The 11,644-nt window shown below is 37.3% G+C and overlaps 1 protein-coding gene and 1 long non-coding RNA gene across 4 annotated transcripts in view; both read left to right on the plus strand.

Moving 5' to 3' along the window:
• Positions 1-11,644, plus strand: part of FOXN3 (forkhead box N3) — a 181,184-nt gene that overhangs the window by 21,849 nt on the left and 147,691 nt on the right. The window lies entirely within an intron of this gene.
• On the plus strand, positions 650-5,030 carry LOC148116407 (uncharacterized). The gene is made up of 2 exons (XR_015728748.1): positions 650-1,566; positions 4,503-5,030. It is a non-coding gene; the product is annotated as an uncharacterized LOC148116407 (long non-coding RNA).

The raw sequence follows: 11,644 nt of genomic DNA on the forward strand, positions 1-11,644 counted from the left end.
CCATTCAGGCTCTGTGACGGACAAAACTAAACAACTAGCGAGTCGCATTGTATCTCTGAAACTACGTTACCTGCCTGCCTTGGATTTAATACGGACTGGACTTGACAATTCTTTGACTTTGTATATTTGTTTTAGTTTATCTGACGGAGGAGGAACACCTCCCTCTGTGAGTAAAGTTCTTGGCAAGCAGCTACTGGGTTGCTGCCAATCCTGTTATCGAAGGAATTTATTGTCTGCAAGTTTTATTTAACCCCTGGCTGATTGTTTGTGTGCGTGTGTGAGACGGGGACAGAACATATATATATATTATTCTTTTATTTCTTATGAACTGCCCCAGAACATGTTATTGGGTGACTTGGGTAAGTAAGTACATTTATATTTACTTTTTATTTACAGATTTTAGAGTGATCTGTTTTAAATGCATGCATATTATAGTCTAGGTCTGAATCCAATAGTTAAGTGCCACTTAAAATAAACAGTAGCTATTTCTATTTAACAAGGATTTAGATGTCTCATTAATTTTTATAAGGATTTCTATCTTGCCTTTGTTTTTTGTTTTCCCCATAAAATAAATGTGAAACAACTCAGTCGTATATTAGATGAAAACACATCCTTAACAAGTTTCTAATCATAAAATATCCTCAAAGAATAATTGAGATAGCTATTGTTATAAATGTAACAGAAAATAAATAAGGAAACAAATTAATGTTTTGCCCGATAAGTGAAAGAGTCAAGAAGTGTGATATAGTTTGTCCTTTACTTTCCTAAATCCCACTGTTTACAAAGGAGCTTCTAGGAAAATCACGTGTTATCCTAAGAACAATATTGTCTACTAACATTTTCTTCTATTTTATGGAATAGGTTAGGAGCCAGCAAACATTGTGTACTCACTATAAAAAAAAGATTGTTAAATACTGGGATTTCTCTGGATGGCTGAGCAACTCTCCCTCATAATAAATAATGTTAGATTTTTGCTGCATGCACTGGATTTTTATTGTAAAAAGTCTTCAAAAAGCACCTTCAAGTTTTCTTCGTTTGGTGAAGCATGCTATTGACAGTTGTATACTAACAAGACCGATGTTAAAGTTGTTTTAGAAAGAAGTGGAGCATGGATGGGATAGCTGCTGAAAAACATTAGTATCATTACAAAGGTTTTTGTCAGTAAAATCAACTTGTATGTACAAGCCTGAAGTCTTAACGATGACATTGTAACTGACATGGGAGGTTTCTCCCCTTTCTTCCTTCTTACTAGTAGAATTCCGTATCCATTTGCTTTTGTTTCCATCACTTGAATGCACTAGTATGTCACCCGTTTAGTGCAATCCCTTTAGTCTGTGCCTTTCCTAGCTTTACTGCCATCTGGTCCTTGGCTATAGAGAGGAATTTTTCTTGTATATGTGACTCTGTAACAATGAGCATGCGGTTGATATGGAAAGTAAGCAGTTGCCTTAGCAACAGAGTTACTGATGTGGCAGTTCCTCTGCTTGCAGGCAAAGGATCGTGTTTAGTTCAAATGCATTATGCAGTTCTGCTATAATATGGTTATGGCCACTAGTGCTGTTGCAGGTAAGGCGTCTGCAAGCATCTTGGTTGCAGCAGCTGAAATGTTTTTTTTTCCCCTAGCTAGCCTTCAGAGAAAAAGGATTTGTCTGCCAACTTTATGCCGTGGTAAATTTTATAAAATTTAAGCCAAGTTTTTATACCAAGAATGTTTCTTCTCGGCCCATGGCTTTATAGATGGGAGCCCTCCTGTTAACGCCAATTATATATTTTACAATGCCATTTCTAATTGTGTCCATCTTCCTCCCAACTTTTCTTCCTATGGCTTCTTTGAGCTTTGAAGAGTCCTTGCCTCTGAAATGACATAATAAACTGCTTTTCTATGGTATCTTGGAGTGTGTATAAACTGAGAAGTGGGGGAATTCCCTGCTAAATACAACACAATTTTAGTTCAAGCTAAAATTATTACATTTTTAAAACAGAAAGACAATTCTATAAGCTCTTTTTGAGAACTAGGTTTGTCGTTATTTTGTTCATAGGGACAAGATAGAGTAATACAATTTTAATATTTCTTTTTTAAAAAATAAGCAAGTCCATTGCCCCAATATCAAATTCTAAATGTTCTAAAAAGGGCTGTTTCTTATTATATTATATAGATATTATTTATAGCTATTGAAGTATTAGTTTTAACATGTGGAAATTCCAGTGTTCCAGATGGCTCCAAATGGTATTTTAGTGGACTCTAATGCCCCATCTGATTAAAGTTGTCTTGAAAATTAGTGGCATTGCAAAGGATAAAATCTATTAAAATTGTAATATAAATTGAATAAAGTAGGTTTTTAAAAGCAACCACTCATTTTCTCTAAAATCTAATAAAAACCTGGCCACCAAGATTTTTGTGCCCTTTTCAATATTGATTGCAATCTCTGGCCATCAAATAGTTATGTTTCTACATATCCATGTTTCAATTGAACAGCTCTTAAGGTAGATCATGATAAATTATTATTATTCAAGTTAAATTGATGTACATAGGCCTGCTGCACAGTCAGTTCTGTAACTTGTGCATAACTTTCTCAGAACAATGGCAATTAGAGGCAAGATGAGAAAAATAAATTCCAGCATTTTGAAGAAACATTTTTCTTGCTGAACTTCCCCTTGCTATGATGCTCTTATTAATGGGAAACAAAAATGTACAGTGGCCATAATTCCCTGACTAGTGGAAAAGGCTATAGAGCATTCTTCCTCTCTTCCACAATAACTGTAGTATCATCTACGATAAGCTTCTCTATTTCACAAAGTATTCACATATGGTAATTGTATGGTAATGGTAATTTGCATCTGTGCTTTGAATATCTCCTCTCCCCCCCCCTCCCCTCCCGGTGAGATCAGCTCCAACCCTTCTGACCTTCCATAAGACCTTAAAGACCTGGCTCTGACAGTTGTCTTGCAATGCCATTGAAGGGGCTTCATTTAGGGTGGTGGTTGATTGATTAACACTAGATCCCATCCTCTCCCCCCCAACATATTCCCTCCCTCCCATCTTTTTAGCTAGGTTGATTTTATAGTATTGTATCTATGTTATTATAATTTATACAATTTTATCTTTTGATATTGCAATCTGCTCAGTTATCATATAGCAAGATAGGTGGCTAATAAATATTACAGGTAAATAAATTTCTGATTTCTGATTTATATTTCTCTGGACAGATTATACAGAAAATCAAAATATCAACAAATTTTAATTTTATTATTAAGAGTAAAATATCAGGTTACAAATGGAAGATGATGATTGTACTAAAAAAAATTCCTCAAGAGTTTCATGAAAAGTTGATTTATCAAAAATTATATTTAGTGTGTTTTAGATCTCAGAATATATATCTGAAAGTCTGAACACCTTTTTTATGTTGAAGGTATAAAAAAATTGAGAAGTATCTGATGTGATAATGTGATCATTCAGCATATTTTGGGATGCTGCATGAATGTATACTACCTGATGTATGGAGAAATCGTTGAATGTTAAAGATGTTAATGTAATGTTCAATTAGAATAGAATAGAATAGAATTTTTTATTGGCCAAGTGTGATTGGACACACAAGGAATTTGTCTTGGTGTTTATCTTGAAATAATTTCAAATTCACTGCAACATGACTTTTAAGATTGTTAAGATTACAGGTAGACCTCGACTTATGAGCACAATAGAACCTAAAATATCTGTTGCTAAGCTAGGCAATTGTTAAGTGAATTTTGCCCCATTTTACGACTTTTTCTGCCATAGTTGTTAAGCAAATGATTGCAGTTGTTAAATGAATCACGTGACTGTGAATCTGGCTTCCCTCATTGATTTTGCTTGTCAGAAACTGGCTGGGAAGGTTATATGTGAGCCTGGGAAAGTGCAACTATCATAAATATATGCCAGTTGCCAAAATGCCCGAATTTTTATCAGTTGACCATGGGAGTACTGCATGTTGATAAGTGGGGAAAATGGTTGTAAGTTAAGGACTACTTGTACTTTATACTGCAGATATGTCCCAAAGCTGACAAGAAGAGTTGACTATTAATGTAATATTTGAAAACCTGTACTTGTCACTCTATATTGCTATAATTTTTCTTTATAATTCAGATTCATCACGGTGATCTGTGTTGTCCTTGATAGTGATACAGAAATAAAACCACAGGTAATAGTAACGTAGTTAGGAGCTGTCTATGCACTGAATGAGCTGGTTTATGCAAAATGACTTCTAGAATTTTCTGAGGAAAGTTGCCAAGGACTATGTATGACCTGATGCAGCTCTAGCAGATTACTTGCATGATTGTTGGTTGGAAGTGGTTAGATTTCTCCACTTTGATGTCCTCCAATGTATGGGAATTATAGCTTCAATAAGGTCAAAGAGCATCAGATCAGGTAGGCTTATGTATACTGTAGTAGGTCTTAGTCTTAATTATGTAGGAACCCATAGCTTGCTTGGCTCGTTTTCCAATAATTTTTCTCTTCCTTTTCCCAGTTCTAGGTCCAAGTCTGATGGAAAGCTTAGCAGAGAGGATTGTTACTGGGTAATGGAAACTATAATCAATGAAAAAAGCTTTCAATAGAAAGAACATATTTTAAATTTCACAGAAACAAAGCAGGAAAGGATGCCACTTATTCATTTTGGACAGGTAGCTAAAAAAATTGAAGAATACCTATAAAAACAGTAGTCATTATTTTGTGACTGTTTTCAACTACCCAGAACATGTATAGCTTTCTAAAATCTTCTTCTAAGCAGTAAATATTACATTGCACTATACAATTTAAATTAATTAAATTTTCTTTCCCAGGGCATAGAATGTAATTAATGTATGATCTCAGTGATGACTGTACTGTACAGCTAAGATAATCAATACTTGATATATTCTGGTTCTTTCAGGTTGCTGTTTTTCATGAAATATTCTTAAATGATCGAACCCAAGAAACACCTTTCAAAAGATGCTAAGCAATCTAAATGAATTTATTCAGAACTTGTCTGAGTTTATTAAATAAGTCCTAGAATGTGTGCAAAACTGAGGCTTTTAATCTTCAGAAGGGTCATTTAAGGTACATAAGAGAATTAAGCTTCACAGGAGTGTATAATATCCCTGTTATTGTCTGTTACTTCCTTTGTATGTGGTGAGAAGGGAAGCACACTTAAACTTCAATTAAAACTAAGCATTTTATGAAGTGGAACAATACTTGGAATATTTTATATCTCAGCCTTAAAGGGGGATGAAGCTTCAGTGTCTGTAATGAAAACAAAAGAAGTAGAAACTCAGCAGTCTTGTTCTGATTAATTTTGGCTTTCTACTCCAGGCAATATTTTTACACACCATACTCATTTTTGCTATTTTCATCCCTTTCACAGGTATGTGCGTGCACTCACTAAAAATAAATGCTTTTTTCCAACTACAAGTAGTAAGTGTGAATCTTTAAATATATTACCCAAGTCAAAAGCTGAATGGTTTTATCATTCTATTTTTTACCACTCAACTGCCATCACGGCTTTTTTGCAAACACAGAAAAGGATGTTCTGAAAATAGCTGAATTCTCCTTTAGTTCAAATATATATCTGTCTTGCAAGGGTGCGATTGTGATATTAATCTTTTTGGGTGTGAAATTTTACATTGTACAGTTTAAAAGTTGATATTTGTAATGTTAAGCAAATACATTTCTTAAATTTGTTTTAAATTTATTTTTGGGTAATTTGTGAAGCAGTTGTGTGTAGATTTAATAGTTTTGATTGTTGCATTATTGTTTACTTGTTGAACAGCATTGCAAGAAAAATGACAGCTAACACATTGAAGTCCTTGACTTAGGACCATTTGTTACCATCACTGAACGAAGGGATTTAACAACTAGTTCCTGAAATATGGCCATTTCAATATCCCCGTGATCAAAATTTGGATGCTTGGCAGCTTGCCTGAACTATTGCAGGGGCACTTCAGTTCCCCCACCCTCCTACCTTCTCTCCATCTATGCCTTTTGACCCCCTGCATTCCACAGCCCCTGCCATCCTAGGTATCTTTCACTCTCTTCTTGCTCCCACTGCTGACCAGCCTGCCCACCTGATCCTTCACAGGCAGTTGCTGGCTGCATGGGGCTTCTTTGCAGGACCTGGAGAAAATGGCCCACATGGTCAGCATCTGCCTCAAGAAGGGCCAGGACAGGCAGACCTCGTTAGCAATGAGAGCAAGAAGATGCAGAAGATGTGCTCCCACTAGGAGTGCATGATGTTTAGAATGACTGGGATTGGGAATCAGATGGGTCTTCCTGGGGCATCGAGGCTTTGGACCACTGATGGGAGTGTCTTGTGCCTTGCATCACAATGTGAGGCTGCTGAGCCTTCTAGAGGTGTCTGTAATCTGACATTCTTAGAGAGGGGGACATAATTCTCTATATCTATCACTTCCTATATTTCAATGTCTGTTGAATTATTTTCCTTAGAATATTGTTGCAACAATATATTTTCTTGTTTAAAGTAAAATACTTAGTAAACTAAACTGCACATTAGTTTTTAAATGTATTCATTGATGGATATTTTTTTATTTGTGAACCTTATTCATTGCTTGAATCCTAAGGGACTCTCACTAGCTTACAGAACTTGCAAAATAGAATACTGTGCAAAAATCAATATTATAATTAATTTTAAAAATAAAATCCAAAATTTATTTCCCCTACAATTAATGAGTTAAAATTTGTTTGGCATGGTGATACTCTTTATAATAATCTGTGAAGATGTTCGAGAAGAGGCAGATGTACCTGGATCTGGAAGGACATAAGGGTGAAGGCCAGCCTTGCTTCAGGGGACAATCTACTCTAAAAAGAGGATCTGTTTTAGAGTTATCTGCAATACTTTTTAGAGTTTCATAACAGAGTATTTAATTCCCCCCCCCATTAATTTATGGTTGAGATATTAAGCTCCATTAGAATTTTATCCCTCAGTTAGCCTCACAAAGACTTTCAAATTAAAATTAGCGCAAAGGTGCTAGATGGGTCCCCTGCCTATATTTGAATGCTTGGATGCAGATATGCATGCTGACCCTGCAATTATACACCAATTTATTTTTTATTAATAAGTGTTATATCTGTTGGAAAAGTTGATGCAAATTGTGTACATTCAGTTTGGTCAGGATGATTTGATTTTAAACATGATATCAGTAGTTCTTTAAATACGGATGTATAATTTAAGACAATTGCACAGAATAATATAGGTTGCAGTTCGATGTTTCCACTTTGAGTTGCAGGATAATTGGAAATTGTTGTACAGGTAGTCCTTGGTTCAACCAGTTGTTTAACAGCTGTTCACAGTTACAACAGCCTAGAACAAGTGATTTATGGCTCATAAAGAACTTCTGATCATCATAAAAAGTCATGCTATCACAGAAACACACTTTGGGTGCTTCAGAACCTGCTCACATATAACTGGCTGCCAAGAGCCCTGTGATTATGTGATTTCCATTTGCCATCTTCACTATGACTTCCCCAAAAAGTCACTGGGGAAGCCGTCAGGGAACATTACAAATGGAGAGAATGTTGGATGTTAGGTGTTTGAAATCCTCCTGCACACTGGAAGAACGGACCTCAAATCTGGCAAAAATACTAGTGAATACAAGCATTCTGAGCCTTTCAGAACATTGGCATTTGCTAGTCAGGGATAATGCAATGACAACCATGTTTTTAACCTTTCGGTTAGAGAACAAAGGGGAAGATTTTACAAACCCACTTCTATATTTCACGTGCTTGGCAAACAAATAGCCAAGAAGCAAAGACCAACAACCATTGCTAGGTGGCACAGAATATATTTTACAAGTAAAAGGCTGCAGGTTGAGTCCCTGGCACATGGTGCCTATATTTCAAAAGATTAAAAAACCAAAAATAAAGAGTGTGGGCACAATCTGACAAAAAAAAAAAAAAGAGAAGAGATTGTCTTCAAAGGGCCTTGATAAAAAAAAATTAATTTCAGTTGCCTTTTGTATTTTGGATACGTAATCCTTTTTTAAAGAACAGAGTTACAAACTGTCTTCTAAAATGAGGAAAAAGCTTATACTCTTGAAAAAAAGAATAAAGAGGTTGCTAAAGGGGAAAAAGCTTTCATTGAAACGAATAGTGAGTTTTCACTGTTCTCAATCACTACAGGTAGTATGGTATAGGTATAGGAAGTCCTCCCCATATGATCACAATTGGGCCCAGAATCTTGGCCACTGAGTGAAGGAATGGTTAAGCAAAACGCCATGTAACCGCTCTGCTCAACAACTGCAAACCCAGCTCTCGCAGGTGTGGTTGTTAAGCAATAACGCAGGTTGTTATAAGAGGACCACTGGGGAGTCAGCCGGGCCTCCCAGGTGTGGCAGGGTGGGGATTGGTCACAAGAATGCTGGTATTGGTAATCGTTTTGCCAGATTTAAAATCTGTTCCTCTAATGTGTCAAGGGATTTCCCCTCTAGAGGAACCAGCATTCTGAGCATTCAGCATTTTGCCCTCCCTTCTGGAGCCTTTCTGAGACTTTCAGAACACGTCCCTTAGCTAGAGCTTTACCCCATGAAGGGGAGGAGAAAATGCTAGTGAATGTCATTTAGAGGACATGGAGGAACATTTGGGTAGTCTATCACTCAGAAGGCCTGTGAGCTTTCCCCAATAGTCTAGCTGCACTCCTTTGGTTTGCATCTTTTTCTTCTGGGGTTAGATGCAGAATGCTGGCACTGTAGGGATTTGATTGTGCTCCAATAATTTTAGTTTCAACCCTCTCTCCTTAGGCCTATAGTGTAGAGGGCCTCGGTATCGCTGCCAATTAGTGTTCACTAGTGTATCACTAGCACTAGATGCTAGTTTTCAGTCATCTAAAACTTAAGTGGTAAAACTACATTTTTCGTACTTCAGTAAAACAGGTCTATTGCTTGTTAGTTTAGAAACCTTGCTCCTGGCTACCAAGAAAATTTCGCCTCCAGCTACTGATATTTAAGCAGTATGTTTGTCTTCAAGCTATAGTTGAGTACTTAATTTTAGGTTTTATTTATAAGGAGAACCAATTGCAGTCTGGGCATAAGAAATCCCAAAGTGTATTTTTAAAGATTAGATACTTATTTCCCATTTTTCCTGCAAGGAGATCAAAGCTAGCCATATAAACTCTCTGTCACTTCTGCTTAGTAGTTCTAGAGTTTGGCTGGCATAAGGGTTATCCAAGTGAGCTCCCTGGTTGAGTGGGAATTTAAATCTGAGCTTGCTTAGGCTTAGCTAAACTATAATCACAGCAACTCATTGGCTCTTCTTAAAAGAACTATATAAGACAGTATCAATTTTAAATAAATTGTTTTTAAATAAATTAGGAATTCCTGTGTCATGTGGCAGCTTGTGAGTATAAATGTATGCAAGCATTTTGAATGTTAATTCCTGCCCTAGGTCCCCAAATATGTATGAACTGAAGTTAAAGTCATTTGAATGTTTCTCATTTCTAGATGTTTTTACAGTACTTGCTGGGCTCGGATAGTCAATTTTTAAAAAATGTTCTGTTAATCTTAAATAGATGGTATCAAGTAGAAAAAAAATGTAATATTTTGATTTCATAGCCTTGTCTCTTAAATATTATTTGAAATATTTGTAATATAATACAGATAAGCCATTCCAGATAATCAACTTTATGCGGGCCTCTATGGGACCTGCTTTATGGCCAGAGTCCAATTTGTAGAGAATCTGAGTGATTTTTTTTTTTTTAATTTGATTTATATGCCGCCCTTCTCCGGAGACTCAGGGCGGCTTACAGTGCGTTAAGCAATAGCCTTCATACTTTTGTATATTTATACAAAGTCAGCTTATTGCCCCCACAAACTGGGTCCTCATTTAACCTACCTTAGAAAGGATGGAAGGTTGAGTCGACCTTGAGCCTTGGAGAGATTCGAACCAGCAGTAAATTGCAGGCAGCTGTGTTAATAACAGGGTGCTTTAAACCACTGTAGTACCAAGGCTCTTCAGCAGGTAACATATACCTCAGAGTGGCCTGCAGCTGGACCTCCAGCTCAACATTTCCTACAAGGGACCATGTCAATTTAAACAATGTTGCTTGATAGCTTTCTCTATAAGCAATAAGAGTAGAGAAATATTGACATTTACCGATTGTCCATTATCAATCTAAGGTACCACTTTTAATAGTGGCTTTAGCTCCTGGTCAGTTGGGTTCATCCCTTTTTGTTCTCCATTCTTCTCTCATTTCACCTCCCTCAATTCCTTAAAAAATCAAGGGAACCCTTATGGCAACCATAAGGGGAGATAGAGTGCATAGGTGTGTTCTCTTATTCCAGGTGTTGCCTAAATTGGAGCATGCACTAAACTTTCAGCTCTCTCTGAAACCCAGTAGAGTCCATCAGTTGCCTGTGATGGACCAATCAAATAAGTCCTGCCTTCCTGTGACAGGGAGTAGCACCAGAGCATTCCAAGGCAATCATAAAGTGATCTGACCATGATAGACAGGTGATGGTAATTCAGATCACATTACAACTATCCTGACAAAAACAAACAAACAAACAAACCTAAATCCAGTGTATGACACAATTGTGTGTTGAGTCTTCAGTGATCTAGATTGGGTCTATGGCTGTTACAATGGCCATGAATTCCCGAGCTACCGCAGATTTTGTCCCCAGAGAAGACAGGATGAACTCCCCCAAAACTATAAACAAATTATCTTTGGAGCACCATCTCTGAACACCATCAGTGTACTGAAAATGGTCATATTTCAGATTAATATGGGACCATTTTGATATGGTTAATATGGGACCATATCTGATAACATAGAACAAGAATGATACATGTTGGATTAGAGTTCCATTGACTCTCAGTGTTGACTATATTGACTGGATGAAATGAATGCTCGACTTCAGTAGCAACTGGAAAGCCATTTTGTAGTGAACTTAACCAAGTAGCTGGCGTATATATTGGCCTTTCTATTGGAATTTTGGTATAAGGCTCTACTTGATGTAGCTTGAGAAATACTATATTGCCTGAGAAATCCTGATTCACTTTCTGAGAAATTTTTGGAAGATTGATACTGGTGTTGGAATTTACAATAGACTTGGGTTCCTTGTTTATAAGCTTAGGTACTTTAATATTGCAGAATGACAAAGGATGAAATTCTTCTACTGGATCTCATAACATAGGAGTAATTTATAGGCCAGAATATGGAGGGTGGAAATGTTGGTGCGTCTCATACACCAAATACAGCCATTTTTGGCCTTCTGAAAACCATGTGTCCCGTTTTTGCCAAAAACAGGCCTATTTTTCACAAAAATTGGGCACGCAGATGGTTTGGGAGGCCTGCAGAGTCCTCCTGGCGGCTGGGGAGTCCTCCTGGGGGCTGGGGACACGACACATGGGGGGTTTGGGAGGCCAAAAGAGAGGCCATTTTTGCCCTCCCCAGCTGCCAAGAGCACTCATTTTTGCAAAAAACAGGCCTGTTTTTGCAAAAAAAAAACACTCCCATTTTTGGCCTCCCAAATTCCACACGCATCACGTTTTTGCCCCTCCCAGCCCCCCAAGGCACTCTGCAGGCCTCCCAAACCCTTTGCAGGCCCCAGTTTTGGCCTCCCAAGTCCTCCACGCGTTGCATTTTTGCCCTCCCCGGCCCCCAGGAGCACTCTGCAGGCCTCC

The sequence above is a fragment of the Pantherophis guttatus genome, chromosome 1 (genome assembly GCF_059756535.1).
Source record: "Pantherophis guttatus breed Tessera chromosome 1, ASM5975653v1, whole genome shotgun sequence".
NCBI classification, from domain to species: Eukaryota; Metazoa; Chordata; class Lepidosauria; order Squamata; family Colubridae; genus Pantherophis; species Pantherophis guttatus.